General features: G+C 41.0%; 3 long non-coding RNA genes across 4 annotated transcripts; 1 reads left to right on the top strand and 2 right to left on the bottom strand.

Moving 5' to 3' along the window:
- Nucleotides 1-3623: 3623 nt before the first annotated feature.
- LOC140624789 (uncharacterized) lies at nucleotides 3624-5991 on the bottom strand. 2 transcript variants are annotated; one of them, XR_012024234.1, is made up of 3 exons: nucleotides 5744-5991; nucleotides 5280-5411; nucleotides 3624-5129 (listed from the first exon to the last, which is right to left on the bottom strand). It is a non-coding gene; the product is annotated as an uncharacterized lncRNA (long non-coding RNA). The 2 variants fall into 2 exon arrangements; XR_012024235.1 differs by having other exon boundaries at nucleotides 5319-5411; nucleotides 5744-5989.
- A 3391-nt stretch (nucleotides 5992-9382) lies between these two features.
- Nucleotides 9383-11826, bottom strand: LOC140624791 (uncharacterized). The gene is made up of 3 exons (XR_012024237.1): nucleotides 11747-11826; nucleotides 10828-10988; nucleotides 9383-9512 (listed from the first exon to the last, which is right to left on the bottom strand). It is a non-coding gene; the product is annotated as an uncharacterized lncRNA (long non-coding RNA).
- Nucleotides 11472-20073, top strand: LOC140624790 (uncharacterized). The gene is made up of 2 exons (XR_012024236.1): nucleotides 11472-13002; nucleotides 18849-20073. It is a non-coding gene; the product is annotated as an uncharacterized lncRNA (long non-coding RNA).
- The last annotated feature ends 564 nt before the right edge of the window (nucleotides 20074-20637 follow it).

Genomic DNA, 20637 nt, shown 5'->3' with positions numbered 1-20637 from the left:
ACAAGCTTTGTGAAACTTGTTAATGAGAAAGTTAATTGTTTGTACGGTTGGTTCCCTGGGGTCTGTGGCCCTTTTTATGCTCATAAACTTGTTTGTTTTAAAAAGCAAAACCAGGAAGCTATTGGGAAGATATAAATAACTGTGAAAAACTTCTTGTTTCAATGTGTATTGAGAGCTATGTTAACTTTAAATATTCCGATGTGATAAAGGCATGAAACATTAACTAGAGAAGGCAAAAGACTGATGAATATATTTTATTGTCACAGGAATCGCTGAAGGTTTAGGAAAAAAGAAACAATTTACACTTTTGAATAAACAGGTATCACGTAGTAGTTTACTAGCAGGATAACCTTTGAATCATGATTTATTTTTACCTATACCTTTCTTTAAGCCAATCTTTTCCAGAAATGTTTTACAAATACCTTGCCATTCAACATGATCATAATAATCAAAGGCATAAGTAGCAGTCTGTTACTGTATTATGTGCAGAACACTCGACTAAATGCAGAGAAACATCTTTTTAAATGTTCTCCTGGAATAATTAGTTCACCCTACTTAACATTTTACCTTTCATTGACTCAAATGGAAATAAGAAAAGAGAAATGTACATAATGGGATAATTTCTAACTCTTGGAAGACATTCAGCAATTATCTCTGAGTGGTAGGTTAATGTGGTCTATTTTCCAAATTAGCCCCCAAGGTGGATTAAAATGAGCAATGAATTATTGCACATTTAAGCCCACCCAAATTAATTGTCCAGTGCTTTTCATTGAAAAAAGAAAACTACAGATTATAATTGTGTATCAAGTTAGAAACCTGTGCTTCCTTATGTGATTGCAGGTAATTTCCTCCTAGGTCCACCTGAATAAGTAAGGACTGTATATATATCAGCTCAAAATGGGTAGAAAAAGTAGTAAGCAATTCCTTTATTGGTATCAAGGAGCAATTTCCTTATTGAACTTTGGAATTCTCTTCACTTTTAGATGAATTAACTGAAGCTAAGAATAAGAAAATATTAATTAACTTTACTTGGGAGAAGCAAATGATGTGCATTTTTTTTCTGCAACTTGGAAAGCACTCTACAATTCAATTACTGATCTGGACAACTGAAATCTCTCCAAATGATTAGATCTATAGAGTAGCAAACCAAATCAAGGACATTAAAATAAACAGGATTCTCTGTCAAATAGTTATTGTATTTACATAAATTTGTTCTTTAATTGTTGCCTTTGGGAAATTCTTTTAAAGATCCAGGGAGGAAACCATACAGACCAGACTTGCTATTTCATTTAAACAAATAGGAAAGGCAAATTATCTTTCCTCCCACATAGGAGAGGAAAATGAGGGGCCTTTGGGTGGTGCAGTCAGTTAAGTGGCTGATTCTTGATTTTGGCTCAGGTCATGACCCGAGGATCTTAGGATGGAACCCTGTATTGGGATCCCAGCTCAGTGAGGAGTCTGCTAACGTTTCTTTCTTTGCCCCTCCCTGTGTTTGCTTACTCTCTCTCTTTCTCAAATAAATAAATAAATCTTTTAAAAAAAAGAGACAGAGAAAACCGTTCTTTTTTTCAGGTGAGAGTGCTCTATCATTTCACTGAGTTGGAGAGTTGGAGATGTCTTTGTGATCAATCTGCCTCAGTGCATCCGTTTTTGTAGTTAAATGTATATACTGAATGTCTGTGATTTAGTAACTGATAAATACCATTTCTAATGCTGAGTCTGGTAAAGGAAAGAACTATGCTCAACCAACTGAATATCTTCTTTCTTTTATAATAAATTTATTTTTTATTGGTGTTCAATTTACCAACATACAGAATAACACCCAGTGCTCATCCCGTCAAGTGCCCCCCTCAGTGCCCGTCACCCAGTCACCCCCACCCCCCGCCCTCCTCCCCTTCCACCACCCCTAGTTCGTTTCCCAGAGTTAGGAGTCTTAATGTTCTGTTTCCCTTTCTGATATTTCCCACACATTTCTTCTCCCTTCCCTTATATTCCCTTTCACTATTATTTATATTCCCCAAATGAATGAGAACATACAATGTTTGTCCTTCTCCGATTGACTTACTTCACTCAGCATAATACCCTCCAGTTCCATCCACATTGAAACTAGACCACTCTCTTGCACCAGACACAAAGATAAACTCAAAATGGTTGAAAGATCTAAATGTGAGACAAGATTCCATCAAAATCCTAGAGGAGAACACAGGCAACAGTAACTCAGCCACAGTAACTTCTTGCAAGATACATCCACAAGGCAAAAGAAACAAAAGCAAAAATGAACTATTGGGACTTCATCAAGATAAGAAGCTTCTGCACAGCAAAGAATACAGTCAACAAAACTAAAAGACAACCTACAGAATGGGAGAAGATATTTGCAAATGACCTATCAGATAAAGGGCTAGTTTCCAAGATCTATGAATATCTTCTTAAATGTCAAAATGAATTTTAAAAATACAAACAGAGGATAATTATCTTTTGTTATCATCTGTGTAAGCAGGCATGAGTTGTATAAAAACAGAGGCAGCGAGAGAAAGAATGGTGTATACATGAGGGAATTAAAAACCAGCACAAAACAGTCTTCCTTTTTAGAAAGATGCTAATTAATAGTCTCTTTTGTTTTTAACCAAATTTGTTTACCTCTGGAGAGAGGGAGCTGTAAAAGGAAAACCTCATCGATATTACAATAAACAGGCCTGGAAAGTAGAGATTTGCCGGCTGAGATTATGCATCAATGTGCCCAGAAATTGAGGTTGGCATAACTGGGGGCAGATCCAAAGACCAGTGCCAGAGGGGTCGCAATTATAATACAATCAGACGGAGGGGTTCATTATGCTCACAAATGGTGAAGAGATGCCTGTCTCTTTTCTTGTTATATCTCCTCTATCTCGATTATGCTTTTAGAGGCTGGTGAGTAGAGTTGATAGAATAAGGGAAGGAATATGCCCAACAGCATATTTGAAGTGAAAGGAGATTTTCAGAGAAGTCTAGAAATGTACATGGGGGTTTTGATGAGAACCTTTTCAATGGAATAAAAAATTAAGACTCCTATCAGGCATGGTAGTACAAAGGAAAATTCTGTTTTATTTGGCCTTTTATCACAGAATCGAAAAACTATCAAAGGAAAAGAGTAGGTCCAAACAGGAATACAAAATAAATCCTAGTTTTCTTACCCCTTTTTATAATTTACCCCTTTTTATAATTTAGTAGATAACCTACTTATCAAAATGGATCAGGGCTTGTATTAAGTCATAGTACAAATGAGAAGTACAGAAATGATTATTATATCTATGCCTGCATCTGTAACTACACATCTGTCTGTCTATCTATCCATCCATTCATCCATCCATCATCTATTATCTATCTATCTATGTATCTATTATCTATCATCTCTCTGAATATTTGGCCATGCTTATCACAGTCAGGCAGTCAGTTTATTTTTCTTTTAGCCTTTCTTTAAATAAAATTAGTGTATTATATGATTATGGCAATAGGATGTTTATTGAAGTTTATTGATTTATTTATTTGAAGGGGAGGAGGGAGGGCGGAGGCAGAAGGAGAGAGAGAATCTTTTATTTTATTTTATTTTTTTATTTTATTTTATTTTATTTTATTTTGAGAGAGAATGTTAAGCAGGCTCCATGCCCAGTCTGTAGCCTGAGGCAGGCTTGATATGGGGCTCGATCTCACGCCCCTGGCATCATGACCTGAGCAGAAATCAAGAGTTTATTAACCAACTGGGCCACCCAAGTTCCCCTTATCGAGGTATAATTTACATTCCTTACAAAACACGAGTTTCAATGCTTCATTACTACACATTTTGATAAATGTGTAAACCCACTTAACCCCTACTCCAATCAAGATATGTAATGCCTCATTACCCCAGATATTTCTTGAGTTTCTTTCTCCATTAACCCCCCCTTGCCTAACTCTATACACTATTTTCATTTTCATCATCACAGATGTGTTTTTGATGTTTTAGAACTTCTTATAAGGGAAGCATACAGAATATATGCTTTTGTATCTGGGCTCATTTGTTCAACATAAGGTTTTGAGATTTATTACTTACTTGTGTGTAGCAGCAGGCAGTTCTTTATATTGATGAGTATTGCTAAGTATGATATGAACTTATGCCTGGCAAGTGTTTTTCTTGCGGGGCCTTTTTTTGCCCTATGTACTTAGCTGGCAATGGAGAGATCGGAGTTCTCAACTTTATCACTCACCCATTTTGTGAATTTGTGCATGTCGCTTCATCAAGCTAGACCTCATCTTCGTCTGTCCAGGTGCTAGATGATCTATGAATCCATTTCAACTCATATATTTTATGTTTTCTTGTTCATGATTGTTTAGTAACTGAATATCAATTGATAAAGAACTATTTCTAAATTACTAGCAGCTACGTTAATCTTAATTTAGTGATTGTCATCTTCAACTCAATTGCTAGACCACAGAGTTATGATTTCTTCTCTTCCTGAGGTAGGCTTTTCAGTATGACTTTAAAGGGAGTAGAATACATGGTGTATAACTCCTACACTTATCTTTCACTACTTTAATGCAGTACTTTTAGTTCTTGCTAAACCATTTTGATCAAACTGTAACATACTTCACCCATCTCTGTCAAAATCCCCAACATCTTTTAAAGATACATTTCAGTTGTCATATTTTCCATAAAACTTTCTCTAAGCAGTGAAGTTAGGAGTGAGTGAATCTCTTTCACCTTTGAAATCTTACTGCGTTTTGTATCATTCTTTCTCTGTCTTAATCACTTCCACATTCATTTATTCATTCATTCATTCAAGTACTAATGCCTGTGTCTAGCCTGTAATAAGTATAAGGGATACAAGAACAATAAAAACAAGATAAAGTCTCAATTCTCATGAGCTTGCATTCCAGTATGACAATTATGAAACAATTATGCACAGTTACAAATAGCTTGTACTACTAAAAAAATTACTGATACCACTATGCTGCATGACAATGAGATCTGATCTCATCTTGGGTGGATTGGGGGAGAACCTACAACAGCATGATGTTAAAATTCAGGTCTGAAGAGGAGTGAACCATCTGAAGGTGTGTGTGGTGATAGTGGTGGATGATGGAGGCAGAGTGAACTGATTTCCTGGCACGGTGACCTATATTAGAAGGCAACACAACACGGTTTAGAAACCCATGAGATTTCGAAAAGTGAGGGTAAGAAAATTGTGAGAAGAATCTAGAACAGGTAGGGAAGTACAAGACTTTTTACAATGTTAGAGTTTTTTTTTTAAGATTTTGGATTTTACCTTTTGAGCTATTCATAGGGCTTTAAACTGATCACGTACTTAGGTTTAGAAGAGAGTTTTGGACTGAATGTACACGTGGGGAAGTCCGTGGCTGATGGATGACAAATGAAGTTGAATGTGTTGATGAGAAGCCTGTGGAGAGTGTTAAGAATGAGAAGAGGTGTCAATTCAGAGACTTCAGAACCTCCCAGAATAACCTTTTGCATGTTTAGATGTATTAGAAATATTTGTAGAAATACCTCATTAGCTCCCCTTAAATTTTAAGATAATGTGACAGAATTAAAACTTTTAAGTGTAAAGATTTAAATCTAAGCAGTCTTGTTTCAAATTAAGGCATTATCCTTCATTGGCTGTGTGACCTTGAACAATTTGCTTAAATCCTATTATGCTCTTTTTTCTCCTTCTTTAAAATGTAGATAATAATGATTCTACTATGGGAGTCTTAAGAATCAAATGATTCTTACCTAGAACAAAGAGAATGATGCCACCACGTTCTATGCACTAGTACCTGTTGGTCTCTTTTGTGTTCCAGGTTTTTTTTTTTTTTTTTTTTTTTGTGGTTTACAAGGCAGAGCATGGATCTGTAAAGCAAATATTCGTTTAAATTTAAGAAACAAAACAGATGTACATGGGGGGAAAAAAGAGAGGAAAACCAGAAAACAGACTCTTAAGAATAGACGACAAATGGAGGGTGCTGGAGGGGAAGTGGTAGGAGGATGGCTATATGGGGGATGGGCATTAAGGAGGGCCCCTGTGACGAGCACTGGGTGTTGTGGGTAAGTGATGAATCACTGGACTCTATGCCTGAAACTAATGTTATATGTTAACTAACTAGATTTAAATAAAAACTTGAAAAATTTTTAGAAAGTAAATATTTGCTAAAAAGGAAAGATAAGGAAATAACAGAAGATGGAATCACGGAGGAAAGACCCAAATGAATACAAAATGATTATAAAAATTATCAAGTTAGTGTGTAAAGTCAATTATTTTTTTAAAAATTAATTATAGTGTGCTATTTCTTAATATAGCATCATAAATTGTATTGGTCTGGGTTTATACATCAGCCCTGATTCCCTAAGGCTTTTGTTGCTTCCCTTGTTCTTGTTGAGTTAGGAACTGTTAAGGGTCTAAGATTTTACTCTGATTGCAAACTAATAAGCAAGCCTGTTATAGGTTCATATGCACATGTTCTAGGTCAAAGACACAGACAGTTTATTATTCACAGCAGAAAAGCTGCAGCCAGCGCAATACTTGCATCAGTTCCTCCTGCCCCCATTCCCACAGGGCAATTCAAGGAGGGCCAGGTGCTTTAAGGGCACATGCAAGAGGTTGCACCTCAGACAAAAAAGCAAAACAATAAGGACAAGAAAACCACAGCTCCACAATTAGAATAGAGGATGCTCTTAGATGTCTGCTGGCATATCCGCCCATCCTCCCCTCCAAAATAATGGATTACTCCTTACCTTGGAAGGTAATGAAATATCCCTGGGGGGAGGGGGGTGGGGGGGAGGCAACTTACCACCTTGGAATACCCTGGAGTCCCTGCCCTCAGGGAGACCTTAGCTTCCAAGGCATGCTTATGAGTCAACGCGCCTTTGCTCCAAAGGCCAAAAGGGGGGAGAAATGGAAGAAATCCACCCAAGATTGTTGCCCAACAGTTTTTTGCCCTGCGTGGCCCCAGCTACCAACCCCACTCTTCCTTGGGTTGAAAAGCCGTGGCTGCCACACAGTCACCTTATTTTCCCAGCTCACCCTTTTCGTCACCTTCCCAAGCCAGGACGGGCACGTCCTCCCCGGCGGCCGCTGAGGGGGTTGGTGGCAGCTGCAGGGGCTGTGGTTGCGATGCCGGACACGTCACAGCCCCCAGCCCCCCTGGCAATGCCACGACTCAGCGAAGCAGCCGGCTTTGACCCAGTGAGAGACTTAACGGAGACGGAGTCAGCAGATCGGGACCCGACCCCTGCACTGGGAACCCGACCGCTGCACTGGGGACCTGACCGTTGCACTGGGGACCTGACCCCTGCACTGGGGACCTGACCCCTGCACTGGGATCCTTGTCGCGACCTCCCTTTTCTCAGAAAGCCAGGCCGGCACCCTAACAGCTGGCATTCTTGCTGCGTGGGTGTTGTATGCACATCTTTTTCTAGGAAAATGAAAATCTTCGTGCAAAATAAAGGAAAATATCAATGCACCATTCATTTAACACACACATCACCAATCTCAGGTGCATCAAAAAACTTTGAATTAAGTGAAACGTCTCTTTGCATTCACATCTTCACTTTCTGTTCCCCTAAACCAAGTGTGATGCTCTACGGCCAGAATGTCTGGAGTCTCACAGGATGGCCCCATTCCTGGACGTCCCTTCAGTTCTCTGTACTTTTCACATCCCCTCCCCGCACACCTCTGGGCGAGGTTCTTAGGTATCACGCTAATTTAAACTTGAATGGTAATGAATTCCAGCACAAAACTTTCCAAAGAAAAAAGATTATTTTGGAAAACAAAATCTTATTTCAATACAAAGACTTCAGTGGTGAGAATTAGTCATTTTAGATAGAAGGATAATTTGGTAGATAGAGGAGTCATTCACATCTTAAATCAAACTGTGCAGGCAGCATCCTACTCAGTCTATTTGCATAAGTCTTTCCTTGGTATGAAAATATTCAGAAAATCCAAAACAAGCACTTGTGGTACTTTGGATGATTTTAATATTGATCTCTCTGAATACTGACTCAAATATGGGCACACTTGTTCCTGAAACAATTCTAAGTATTTTTACCACCTCTTCTAAAAAATTATACATACTTTCAACTACTTCCCTTATGTATTGCATATATTTATATTTATAATGGCAGTTAAGTAATGAAGTAATATAGATATGCATTAAGTTCAATTGTCTATAATTGGGTATAACAGTTAAAGTCAACAAATATGCTTTATTGCATATACTCCATAAACAGATAATAGATAACCAGATGACATGTTTGAATGAGGAAATAAATTACTATGAAATATCTCTATAAGGATGGGTGGTCAATTAAAAAATAAAACCAACAAGAATAGCACCATAGTAATGCTGGAAGCAGTAAATATTTCTAGGGGTAGTGAGGCCAAGGTAATGTCATCATCAGCTGTAATTTCCCAGGCCAACTATCAATTATTTTTGGACTTTTTTGACAGATTTCTGAGCAGTGGACTATTTGGCATAAGTGAAGACATCATTTTTAGCCTTAATCATAAAATGTCTTATTGGTTATCTACTTTTTCTCTGTCCCATCCATATGGCAGTTTTTGAAGATATCTAGATAAAAGAGACATACATTATATAAACCTCATTCCTCATATTTACCCCTAAAGGAAAACTTTCCAGAAGAGACACCCAATCTTTATTAGACAATGATATGACCAAGAAATAAACTTCTATGTTGTTAAGCTACAGAGATATTTGAGTTGTTTTCTCCAGCTAGTTTGCTTCTTCTGGAATAAGTAGGGACTCTGTAATATATGTAGAGAGGAATGGTCAAATTTGAAGGATATTGTCAAAAAAGTATTGACAAGCTAAGGGATATTTAATCTGATGGAGTGAAAAGAAGTGAAGAAAAAGAGAAACCAGACACCTTCTACTTCTAAGGTATCAGCAGAATAACAGATTCTCTGACACACATGGGGGATTTGTGAAGAAAGACTGCTTAAAAAGTATGTCACTTTCTGTCACCTGACAAGGAGTAAGTTTCAGAGAAATCCAGAAATTCTCCTCTCTATCAGGGACAACAAATGATCTACATGACCTTGTTAATTAGTGCAGAAGAGTCCATGTAATTCTGGTATATTTAGCTTTTTAAAAAAAAAAAAAACGATATTCTATGTGTTTGGAGGGAGAGATTAGTCATATTTTCTATACAATACAGATATGGTAACACATGTAGAGAATATACAATTTCTATTTCTAAATCATGTCACAAAACAGAATATACATTGAAAAGAAATTTTGTTATTTTTTGCTTTGCTAAAAAGACTATGTTCTCAGACCAAATAAATCTTAGTTCAGCTTACTTGACACTTTAAGGGTAAAGTTTTCTGTCATCTATGAATTTACTTACCTACACTATATTAAGCAAGCATTTATTTTCCATCTTGTCTGTCTTGGTTTCAAACCAAATCATCCACTGTGTGAAATTGGGAAATTTATTTGATTTCTCTGAGGTTCGGTGTGCTCATCTATAACAAGGGCAGTATCTGTTTTACAGGATGAAAACAGATATTAAAATTATTTACACTTAGATAAAGGGCATCCATGTTTTTGTATAATATTGATGCAAAATTCAAATATAGTACATGCATCGTGTTACCTTGATCAGTCAGTCCAATAACATGAAAAAAACAGAATAAATTTATTTTAGAGCCATGTGTTCTTAAAGAGTCTACTGTAGTTCATAACGCTAATGTTACTTTTCTAAGTGTTAGTAAGACCTTTTAATTATGTCAGATTCATTATCATATACTTATATGAATTTACCTTTTGAGAAATTGGACAACTGCCTGTTCTGGATCATATTTTCCAATATCTCACCAATCTTACCTATTCCCAGGAGTTCACAAGGAAGTTATACAGAGGGGTCTTTCCAGAAAACGCACAATATTTATTACTGTCTCTTTGATTCCAAAACTATGAATAAATGTTTGTTTCTTAATAATACCAAATATCTCTTTCTGGCTCTGCTAGACGGCATCTTCATCCTGAAACATGGGCTGATGGAACAGCCTCTCTCTTGGATATTGGTTGGTGGTATTGTGGCAAATAGATAAAAATTACATAGCAAGCCATGTGCTAGATGTCAAGTTCCTTCCCAGGAGTGACGCTCCAAATTTCACTGCCCAAATCACATGTACATTTGAGTTCAGTGGGATGGAAATATTATGTAAAGCTTCTATAAAATATGTCAGACAAGGAGATAAGGTGATTCAGGTAAAGATAATATAAACCACCACAGAACCCCATGCATGTTTATGAAGAAATTTAATTTAGTTGTAGAACTAAATTTAGTAATAGAGACAAGTAAGGAGTAGTGAAAGAATATTAAATTATGTAATTCTGGCAATTTAACCTCACTAAGCCTCAGTTTACTTATCTATAAAGTGGGAATTTTAGTCTCCAGCTGGTAGAATCATTGTTAAAATAAAATGTGTTGGGACACCTGAGTGGCTCAGAGCTTTAGCGCCTGCTTTCGGCCCAGGGTGTGGTCCCAGGTCCGTGGGATCGAGTCTTGCATTGGGCTCCATGCAGGGAGCCTACTTCTCCCTCTGCCTGGGTCTCTGCCTCTCTCTCTCTCTCTCTCTCTCTGTGTGTGTGTGTGTCTGTCATGAATGAATAAATAAAATCTTTAAAAAAATGTGTCAATAAATCAAAAGTATATAGAAGTATATAGCAGAGTAGCTAGCACTTGGTAAAGACTCAATTGTTAGCTATTGTTATCTTTTATTTCATTATTTTAATGTAAGAGTAAAATAACAAAATATGTTTAAATTAGAATTATTAAAAATAAATGTACACCTTGTTAGTCGTGTATGGATGTTGTGTTTTATGCTTGTTTCCTTCCACACCATTTCATCTTCTGGTGAGTAACATCAATTTTCTTCTGGGGAATTATCCTTCTCTCACTCTCAGTTCATACTTTTGGGTGGGGTTGTCTAACCATCCTCCGCGGGCGGCAGCTTGAGAAGAGAACACATGGTTTGGTTGGTCCTGTCATTCTGCCGTCCGAAGTGACTGGCCTTCCAATGGGCCAGGATAACGGGCACCACTTCCTTGGCTTTATTTGAATACGGAAGCAAAGCTACCTTTCTGCTGAAGTTGGAGTTAGGAGGACAAAACTCTGGAACTGTGTCCCAGGTTGGGTTACCTGGGAAACAGACTTTTTTTTTTTTTTTTTTAAGGATTTTATTTATTTATTCATGAGAGACACAGAGACAGAGAGAGGCAGAGCCACAGGCAGAGGGAGAAGCAGGCTCCATGCAGGGAGCCCGATGTGGGACTTGATCCCGGGTCTCCAGGGTCACACCCTGGGCCAAAGGCTGCACTTAACTGCTGAGCCACCGGGGCTGCCCCAGGGAAACAGACTTTGAGCAGGGAAGTTTCCTGGAGGATACCTTCCGGGTCATCTAAGGAAAGGGAGTGCTTCAGTTGGTTCAGTGTGGTATAACAAGGCAATCAGAGTCCGGGTGACTTCTGAACAACAGAAATTAATTTCTCACAGTCCTAGAGACTGGGAAATCCAGTCTTGCAGATTTGGTGTCAGGCTACAGCTCGCTTCCTGATTCATAGATGACATCTTTTTTGCTGTGCTCTCACATAGTGCGAGAGAGCAAGAGGGCTTTCTCTGGCCTCTTTCATTAGGCCACTAACCCCATTCATGAGGGCTCCATTTCTATGATCTAATCACCTCCCAAAGGCCTTATGCTAATACCATCACCTTAGGAGCTAGGATTTCAGCATGTGAATTTGGGGGGGACACCAACAGTCAGACCATAGCAGAGAGTAAAGGAAGTAGAATCAGGCAGAGGGAGGATTGAGTTGAGATGAGTCACAATGCCTCAATTGGTCTTCCAGAGCTCTAGAATTCGATGGCTCTTTAGAAAGGGTCACTCCAGGCAAGAAGCCAGGGACTTTGTATTCCCTGTTGGGAGTCATTGGATGTAGGCTGCCTCCAGGGAGAGACCATGTCCTCGAGAAGGTGGATCTCTTCAGCTGGGCACAACTCCTGGAAAGGGACTCAGTTGCCATGATCAAAAGAGAAGTAAATATATCAAGCCTGAAAGGATACTCTCATACAGTAGGCTTTCGAGCTGGCCTAGAATCAGAGTATCACAGAGAAACATAGAGCTAGTTAAGCATGAACACTAGACACGGTATTTGTGCTTCTGGATTTAGCCACTCCTGAATTCCTTACCTCTTAGACTTTTTCATGCTATCAATTTAAAAAACTCTCATCTATTTTTTTGGTTGCTCTTTTTTTTTTCAGTGATTTTTTTTTTGTCATCGATTGAGACATCATTCTTTCATATTATCCCCTTTTTCTCAAGGTTCTATCTCCTTCATTTTCTTACATTCATACTTGACATTATACAAGAGGAAGATTCTAAAGGAAAATAAGCTGAAGAGGAATATCAGAAAATTTGTTCTTTGAAATCTCCTGAAAAAAAGGGTTACTGATAGATTTTAATAGCTAATGGCTTGAGCAAGATTGTAAAACTGAAGACTGTCTTTCACAGATGGGCATTGTTAAATATATTGCTCTTAATGAGAGGGAATAGGGATGGAGAGTAAACTTCCTGAAAACTGAATGAATTTAGGATGAGGCACTGATTTTTTTGACAGTACTGACAATGTTTCCCTATTCATGTACTAAACAACGCGGCTTTTGGGGCCTGAAAGGAAACTCAAATGATTTGGGAATCCAAGTATTGCTTTAAAAGAGAAAAAGAAATTGCTCTAAATATGGTGCATCTCAGGAAGAAGAATGATATACTTGATATTTAGCACTGTCTCCACTGTGTGCCATGCTTCATCAGTCAAATGAGCTTAGATCTCAGTTATAATTGCTTATAAGTATTCAAGGCAAGAAAACTACATGGGCAAATACAATATTTCCTCCACTATGACTTTGATGAACCAGAATTAATTTCACATTGTGATCAGTTGATTGTTGCTTCACGGCAAAAGCTTGAGGTAAAGTACATTGTGATTGTAAACGCTATGTATTTAGTGCTGTTTGACAAAAGCATTGTGTTAGATCAAAATCTGAGTTTAGAAAAAATATGCCAGTTTCAGTGATTTTCTATTTTATTTAATTTTTATTTATTTTATAAATGTAGGGAAAAAGTAGATTTTTTTTTCTGAAGATTTTATTTATTTATTCATGAGAGACACAGAGAGAGGCAGAGACACAGGCAGAGGGAGAAGCAGGCTCCACACAGGGAGCCCGATGCGGAACTCGATCCCGGGTCTCCAGGATCAGGCCCTGGGCCGAAGGCAGGCGCCAAACCACTGAGCCACCCAGGGATCCTGTGATTTTTATTCTTGATGCAAATGATATCACTTATTGCAGGAAGCTATTACAACTTTGGGATCTGGTTAAAGAAGTACATTATTAACAGGAAATACCGTAATGGGCATTCATTCTTTACATTTACATTGCTGATAGGTAGTGTGTCTCAATGTTACAAATGTCAACGGCTTTAAAAAGGAAAAGAAAATGGCTAAATGTTCTAAAGAGTCTCATACAGGCAGGGCTACTTCAGTAGGCTCCGACCTGCGGGGGCTGGAAAGCCTGCCAAGTGTTATACCTAATTTTCCACTTTGGTTAGCAGACTTAGATTATTTTTCTAGGTATAGAAAAGACATAGTTGGGAGCTTCAGGATCCCAAGCGACCGCATGGAACAGAGAGAGAGAAACCAGTGCAATCAGTATGGGATCCCATACAGAGTCTGGGTTTCTGGACACTATACTTTGAAAGGCAAGTTTTGTTCTCTTAAACGAAAACGTGAATATTTGCCTATTGCTACTCCAACTCAAAAGCCCAAGTAGAAATTACTAAGAAGAATATAGTTATGTTCTTATAAAAAATATTCATGGGAAATTACACTGAGAATGTCCTCTCTCTGGTGGCTTTTCTCTACTTGAAGCAAGAAACTTAGAAAATCTTCTTTCTTATTTCTTTGATTTCGGAGTTTCTGGATAGAGAATAAATGGTTCCTATCAGTTCCATTGAAGGGAAAAGCGAAATCCAGAAAAAAATCGACTATCCTAGGAATAGAAAAAAAAAAAAAAGTACTCATTAGCTTTTAAAAACGTCTTTTGGGGGATCCCTGGGTGGCTCAGTGGTTTAGCATCTGTCTTTAGCCCAGGGCGATCCTGGAGTCCCGGGATTGAGTCCCGCGTCGGGCTCCCTGCATGGAGCCTGCTTCTCCCTCCTCCTGTGTCTCTGCCTCTCTCTCTCAATCTCTCTTATAAATAAGTCTTAAAAAAAAAAAAAATCCTTTGTACCAAGTACGTGTTTGTCTTTGGAACAAAGCAGTCAAACTGCTTGTGCCTCTGCTTGAAGAGCACATGAGGCTCCTGTTTCCCTCGCATCAGTCACCGCACGATGCTTAGGTTGTCCTAATTATTCGAGACCTTTCGATTGGTATTTGGTGGTGTGGTTCCTTCCCCTGAGGGATCTGGGGGGCGCCCAGGCTGCTCCCCTCGCCGCGAGGCCTGCAGCGCGGCCTTCCCCCTGCCCAGGCGGCGCGGCCCCGGGCTTGGATGCTTACATTCCAAAAATAGTTTTCTTCCTTAGAACCTCAAATCTGAAACAGTCCCCGTCCCAAGGCAAAGCAGAGTGTCCCTGTCACTAGTTATGTTTCCAAATGTTTTCTTTCCCTTTTCTTCCTCATTTCTTTCCTAATTTGTGACCGTATGAGATGTGACATCCAGGGCGCCAGAGCCACCTAAATTCACACAGTTTTCATCACTTACGAAATGATCATTTTGGGTTCGTTGCCATCGCAGCCTCTTTCTTTTATTACCGTAAACGTCCTTCTCTTTACGGTCGACCAGCCAATTGCTTTTTTTTTTTTTTTTTTTTTTATGATAATCACAGAGAGAGAGAGAGAGAGGCAGAGACACAGGCAGAGGGAGAAGCAGGCTCCATGCACCGGGAGCCCGACGTGGGATTCGATCCCGGGTCTCCAGGATCGCGCCCCGGGCCAAAGGCAGGCGCCAAACCGCTGCGCCACCCGGGGATCCCTGCTCTTCTTTTCAATGAGGCGTCGCAGAGCTCGGCCACCCGGACCGTCTGGCTTCTGAGACACGCGGGCCGCAGCACCAGGGCACGGCCCCGCCGGGGCCGACACGTTCACGGAGGGCGGAGAGCAGCCGGGTCCTGGACCTCGTGGCCGCGCTCACGGCGGGGGCAGCTCCCGACGCCCTCGCGGCCTCACCCCGCCAGGCCCGCCCGCAGCCCCGAGCAGGCAGCGGGGCCGGGAGGGCCAGCCCCGGACAGCCCGCCGACGCCCGTCCGCCTGCGGTCCGCCTGCCTCTCCTCGGTGGCCTCTCGCCCTCGCGGGCTCGGAACGAGGACCCCAAGTCCTCGTCCCGTCGCCCCAACGAGAGGGCTGGGCCCCGGAACACGCCGGGGCCCCCGGGGGAATCCCGGAGCCCCGGCACGCGGTGTGCGAGCGCTCAGCCGGACTGACCGCGCAGAGGCCCGGGCACCCCGGCCCCCGCCCACCGCCCGGGCCGGCCCCGCCCACCGCCCGGCCCCGCCCCGCCCCCGGCCCCGCCCACCGCCCACCAACCCGCCCTGCGGCGACTGCAGCGGGTCTGACTCCGAAGTGGGTCCCGGGGCTGCGCGTTTGCTGCGGTGGGTGAGCGCGGTTCCCAGGCTGACCCTCAGCCCCGCACGGCTCACGTCGCTTTAGGGATCGAACACAGAGACTGTGCTCCGCTTGTTAGCGCCGACCCCTTCCGCGTAGACAATTACCCAGTTTAACGGCCCCTGGGCGACACACGGCACGTGGCCCGGGTACCACGGGCTGCCTCCGCCCAAGCCGAAGCCGAAGCCGAAGCCGCTCGCACCCGGTTGGCTCCCGCGGGAAGTGGCCTCTGCGGGAAGCAGAGGGAAGGAAAGAGCGAGAGAGAAAGAGACACTTATTTTTAGACAATGAAGAATTCAGAAAACAAGAAATAAAAAGACACACGAAAGGAAACACATAAACAATAGGAATACTCTTACCTCTAGATCTTACGTTGAGTTTTTTCGTACTTCTTATCCCTGCGCACCTGCCCTGCGCTCGGTCCAGGAGCGATGCTGCAGGAGTGACCCTAGATGCAGCGGGATGCGCAAGCCCTCCGGAGACCCCGCTAGGGTCCAGCCAAGGCCTCTGAGGGCAAGGCCGAGGCCGAGGATCAGTGTCTTCCAGGTGGGTTGAGCATCAGTTCTGAAGGCGGGGCGCAGCGGTTGGGCGTCCCCCTCACGTCCCGCCACGGCTCCGCGGGGGGCCTGCTTCTCCCCTCGCTCTGCCTGCCACTGCCCCACTCTTGCCCCCCCCCCCATAAGTAAATAAAATCTTAAAGAGAAAAGGAGGAAGAAGGCATATTAGGGTCAGAAACCCCAGTGTACACTCACAGATGTGTACACCGCCTGGCAGTTTAATGTGTGGGGTCAGATCAGCGCAGCCCATCCAAACCCACATGAGGGGCTTTTCCGACCAGCGGAGCATCGGCCTCCTGGGTTCTTGGGCTTCACACTCAGGATGCTCGAGGGCACGCCCCATACGGTTTTGAGGGATGAAAGAAATAGTGTACAGACCTTGACGTGACTTCAGTCCGGCGGCTGTCCACGGCCGTGTCGCACCCTGCGGCGGCCTCATCGCCCCGGCCGACTACCCACACCCATCCCTGGCAGAAGTCCGGAGGCCTTCAAAGTCGGCTGGCGAGTGTGCACAGGGCGCTGCCGAGAACCCACACTTCATTTGTGTGTCCAAGCCTTTTGGGGGCTCCAGTGTTCAAGGTAGAGAGGCTCTTGCCATCTAGTGACTTTATGGCATGAAGGCTAACAAAGTTGGGATTCAATATGCATGAAGAGTTGACTTTGTGTCTTTCTCACCCATAAGAATACAAAAACTGGAGATAATGTGCATGAGGACGAGACCATTTCATAGTCTCGAGGGAACCCCCAGTCCTTTGGGAGAAGTACATCCTTCTAGAAGGAAAACTTCCAGTGGAATATATTTATTTCTATTATGTATTTCCAACAGATTTTTCTTCTTGATTTTAAAATGAATTGAATTTTTGAAAAATAATTTTTCCAAGAAAATTAAAAATGAACTTTTAAGATGAACTTAAATGTTTCCTTAAAAATTATAACATTGAACATCCATGCTTCCTGTTTTTTATCTGCTTTTCTTCTTTGGGGGCAGTCCTCTCAATTAAAAAACTGAAAAATATAAAAATGCAAAAAAAAAAGTAAAAATAAGAATAAAAATTCCGTGTCTAAGTCACTCTGCAAGGCAATGAGACTGGGGATACCTATGTAGGTGTTTAGCATCTTTTAACATTTCATCTTTCTAGCAGAAAGTTTCATGTACGGTCAAGGGGTGATAAATAGGACAGGCCTCTGTTTTTTGATGTAGGAATAGAAAGGGACTCGGGGATCCCTGGGTGGCTCAGTGGTTTGGCGCCTGCCTTTGGCTCAGGGCGCGACCCTGGAGTCCCGGGATGGAGTCCCATGTCCGGATCCTGGCATGGAGCCTGCTTCTCCCTTTGCCTGTGTCTCTGCTTCTCTCTCTCTCTCTGTCTATCATGAATGAATAAATAAAATAAAATAAAAATCTTTAAAAAAAAAAAAAGAATAGAAAGGGACTCCAGGAAAAGCCCTAGGAGCTCCCGGGGAACATATTTATCAGAAAGAAAAAAAGCAAAACCAGGAACAGGTAGCCCTGATTTCTGATTTGACATTTCTGATGAGCAGTGTGAGTGCGGATATGTTTCTGTGCATCATAGAGATCTGATTCCCTCACTGGTAAAGTGAACAACGTAGAGCAGATGCTTCCTAAGGTTCTCTGCCTATTGCATTCTGAAGAGCAAAATGAACAAGAAGAAAATACCAGCCAGCAAAATACATAAGACGTTCACTGCAGAACGCCACAGCACTTACAACGCAGCAAACAGTGCTTGATGCTGCACTGACACAGAGATGAAGCCTGGGAGAGCTTCCATCCATACAGACTGATTAAGGAAATTAAAGCTAGGAGCATATAATGAGCCATACTTGTCCAAAAAAAGGGGAACAAGTTACATCATGTGGCACAGAATTCTGTCTCTGGCAGGATAATAAACTTCTCTGTTTCTACTATCTAATAAAGAAAAAGGGACTGAGAATTTAAGTAAATTAAGCTGAAATTAAGCAAATGTATGTCCAGAGGCAGACGGAGATTAAGGACTCTTTTTCATCAATATTTAATTTACTAAGACAGTCTTTAGTTTAAGTAACTTTCTTAGGCTGCTTGACAGCTGGTTGACTCTATAGTGACATGAGCCAAAATGATTCCTAAAATAACCACACTTATGCTATAGCATCTCATCAGGGTTTTACCAACATGTTTTGTGTGACAGGGGAAAAGACACAGCCCTCTGTGCAAATCGTGAACCTAAATAAAGAGGAAATAATCCTTGACTTCAAAGTTCTTGCTGTGTGCATGACTCAGCCCTGCCAGAACTGCAACTGTTTTATTACGTGTATTTCTTTGGGTTCTATTCTAGGAAAAGATTTAATTTAGGCAGAAGAAAGTTGGAGCTCCTTCCAATCATAAAACCTAACATTGAAAATAGCCCTGAGACCCATCATCGGATTGCTTGCATAGAGACACAACATAATTATCCATCTTTCCCACTTTTTCTGTTGGGCCCGATTGCCTCCAAAGAGAGTGGAAATGATGCAGTCCTACAGGAAAAGCAAAGCAGAGTAAATCAGTTATCTTCCCAAACTTGCAGGCGGATCCTAATGTGTTTACACTGTGTTTCTCTTGTGCAGGTTGTTCTCACCAGTCTTGGGAACTCACATACCTGGATGCGCTGACGGAGCCTGATGCCCTCTCTCCTCCATCTTAAAGCCATTTCTTCTCCTCGGGAACAGCTAATTCATTTTACACTGGGAAAGTTAAATTTAGCAAAAGGAGCCTTTTCAGAGCTGAGAGTTGTTGCTGATCTGGGAGCCTGTCAAGGTGATTCCATGCCAACTTGGACTGGCCTGGTGTTGAGGCTTCCAATCTTGCCAAATGTTGTGCTTATTTTGTGACAAAGATGAAAGTCACAGTTGGATTTAAAAGGAGGCCATCCAGTTTATTTTATTCTTGTCTCAACTCTCTAAATCTTTGTCTTCATGACTGAAAGCTTTGTAAATAAACAGGTGTCCACATGTCCCAGTGTGAACTAAAATTTTATGGAACCAGAGAGGGAATTGATTTATTTTTAAAAGAAAAGTTATTGTAATACTTTTCTTTGGAAACTAGAGGTAATAGTTGTTCTACAGTCTGTTTCCACAGATTTATTACTGTCCATACTCAGTATTTCCATGGGATTTAGGGTAAGAGTGTTGCATAAAAAGGTATGGGTTTGACATATGTCTTGGGAGCTAGACAAGCTCTCGTCAATGTAAGAAATGTTTATAGAGTGTGAAGTTTCTCTGTAAGTGCTGAAGAGAGGCCATCGCCCGTATTTACGGTTTCATTTATGGTACAAGATCCGTACACTGAAATAGATACGTAAACTCAGGTATCCTCAGCCAGAGCACTTTGCCACTTTTTTCTCAAATGCCTAAAAATATAATTTCCTCCTGCTGCTGCACAGTAAAATAAATATTCTTATTATGAATAATGTCTTCTATGGTAATGCACACAGATGCATGTGCAAACATTTATGCAAAACCACACTTTTTTCTAATTAACTAATCTTCCAAAGTACCTAAGAATTCCCTGTTTGGACATGAAGCATCTCAGGTACCTGCATATAACTGCTTCAGCAAACTAAAAGCCAAGTGTCTCATTTGTAATAGCACAATAATCTCGGCATGGAGGGGCGTATTCAGTGGGGTTATATTGTTTTCAGTATTAAATTTAGGTGTTGGCAACGATGTAATATTTACTCTAAAGTCAATTTTAAAAGTTTTGAGATATGTGTATGTATATAATATTTATATACTATAGAAAATACCCTATCTTGAATTATCCTAACAATTATATTTTTTAACATATTTAAAACCATGTATGTAGTTTATTAACCACATATATGCTCATTTTCCACTGTGTTTCATCTCATATAAAATATGCAATAAACTTATCATGTAGATATGCACAAGTAGGCATCTTTGTCATATATGTCATTTGCTTTGCAGGCATCCGTATTCCCTGGTTGGATATTTAGAAATTTTGCAATGGGATGATCAATTACCTAATTTAAATATATAAATTATTTAATTATAAATACAAGCACAGCAGGTTGTCAAAATACTGCACGACCAGAAGCCAAAATGTTTCTGGCTTTTGAAAATACCTTAATAACTCATCTCTTGCAACTTTCATGATCTTAACATGTTAATTATTTACTTCAATTAATGAATGAGTCTAATGCCACAATACTGCAGTTTTACCCTAAGTATGCAAAACAACTTTGCTTACGGATCTCCAAAGAGCTGGGTGACCTAAAGGGCCTCATTCACATGCGTTGTATTTGGGAGCTATAGGCAGAGTCACAGGAGTCACAGGGCCACCCTCTCTCGTCCCACAGTTGGCTAGCTCAGCCATTCCACATGGTGCTCCTAGGAT

This window comes from Canis lupus, chromosome 35 (genome assembly GCF_048164855.1).
Source record: "Canis lupus baileyi chromosome 35, mCanLup2.hap1, whole genome shotgun sequence".
Taxonomy (NCBI): Eukaryota; Metazoa; Chordata; class Mammalia; order Carnivora; family Canidae; genus Canis; species Canis lupus.
This window is presented reverse-complemented; position numbering and strand designations above follow the sequence as displayed.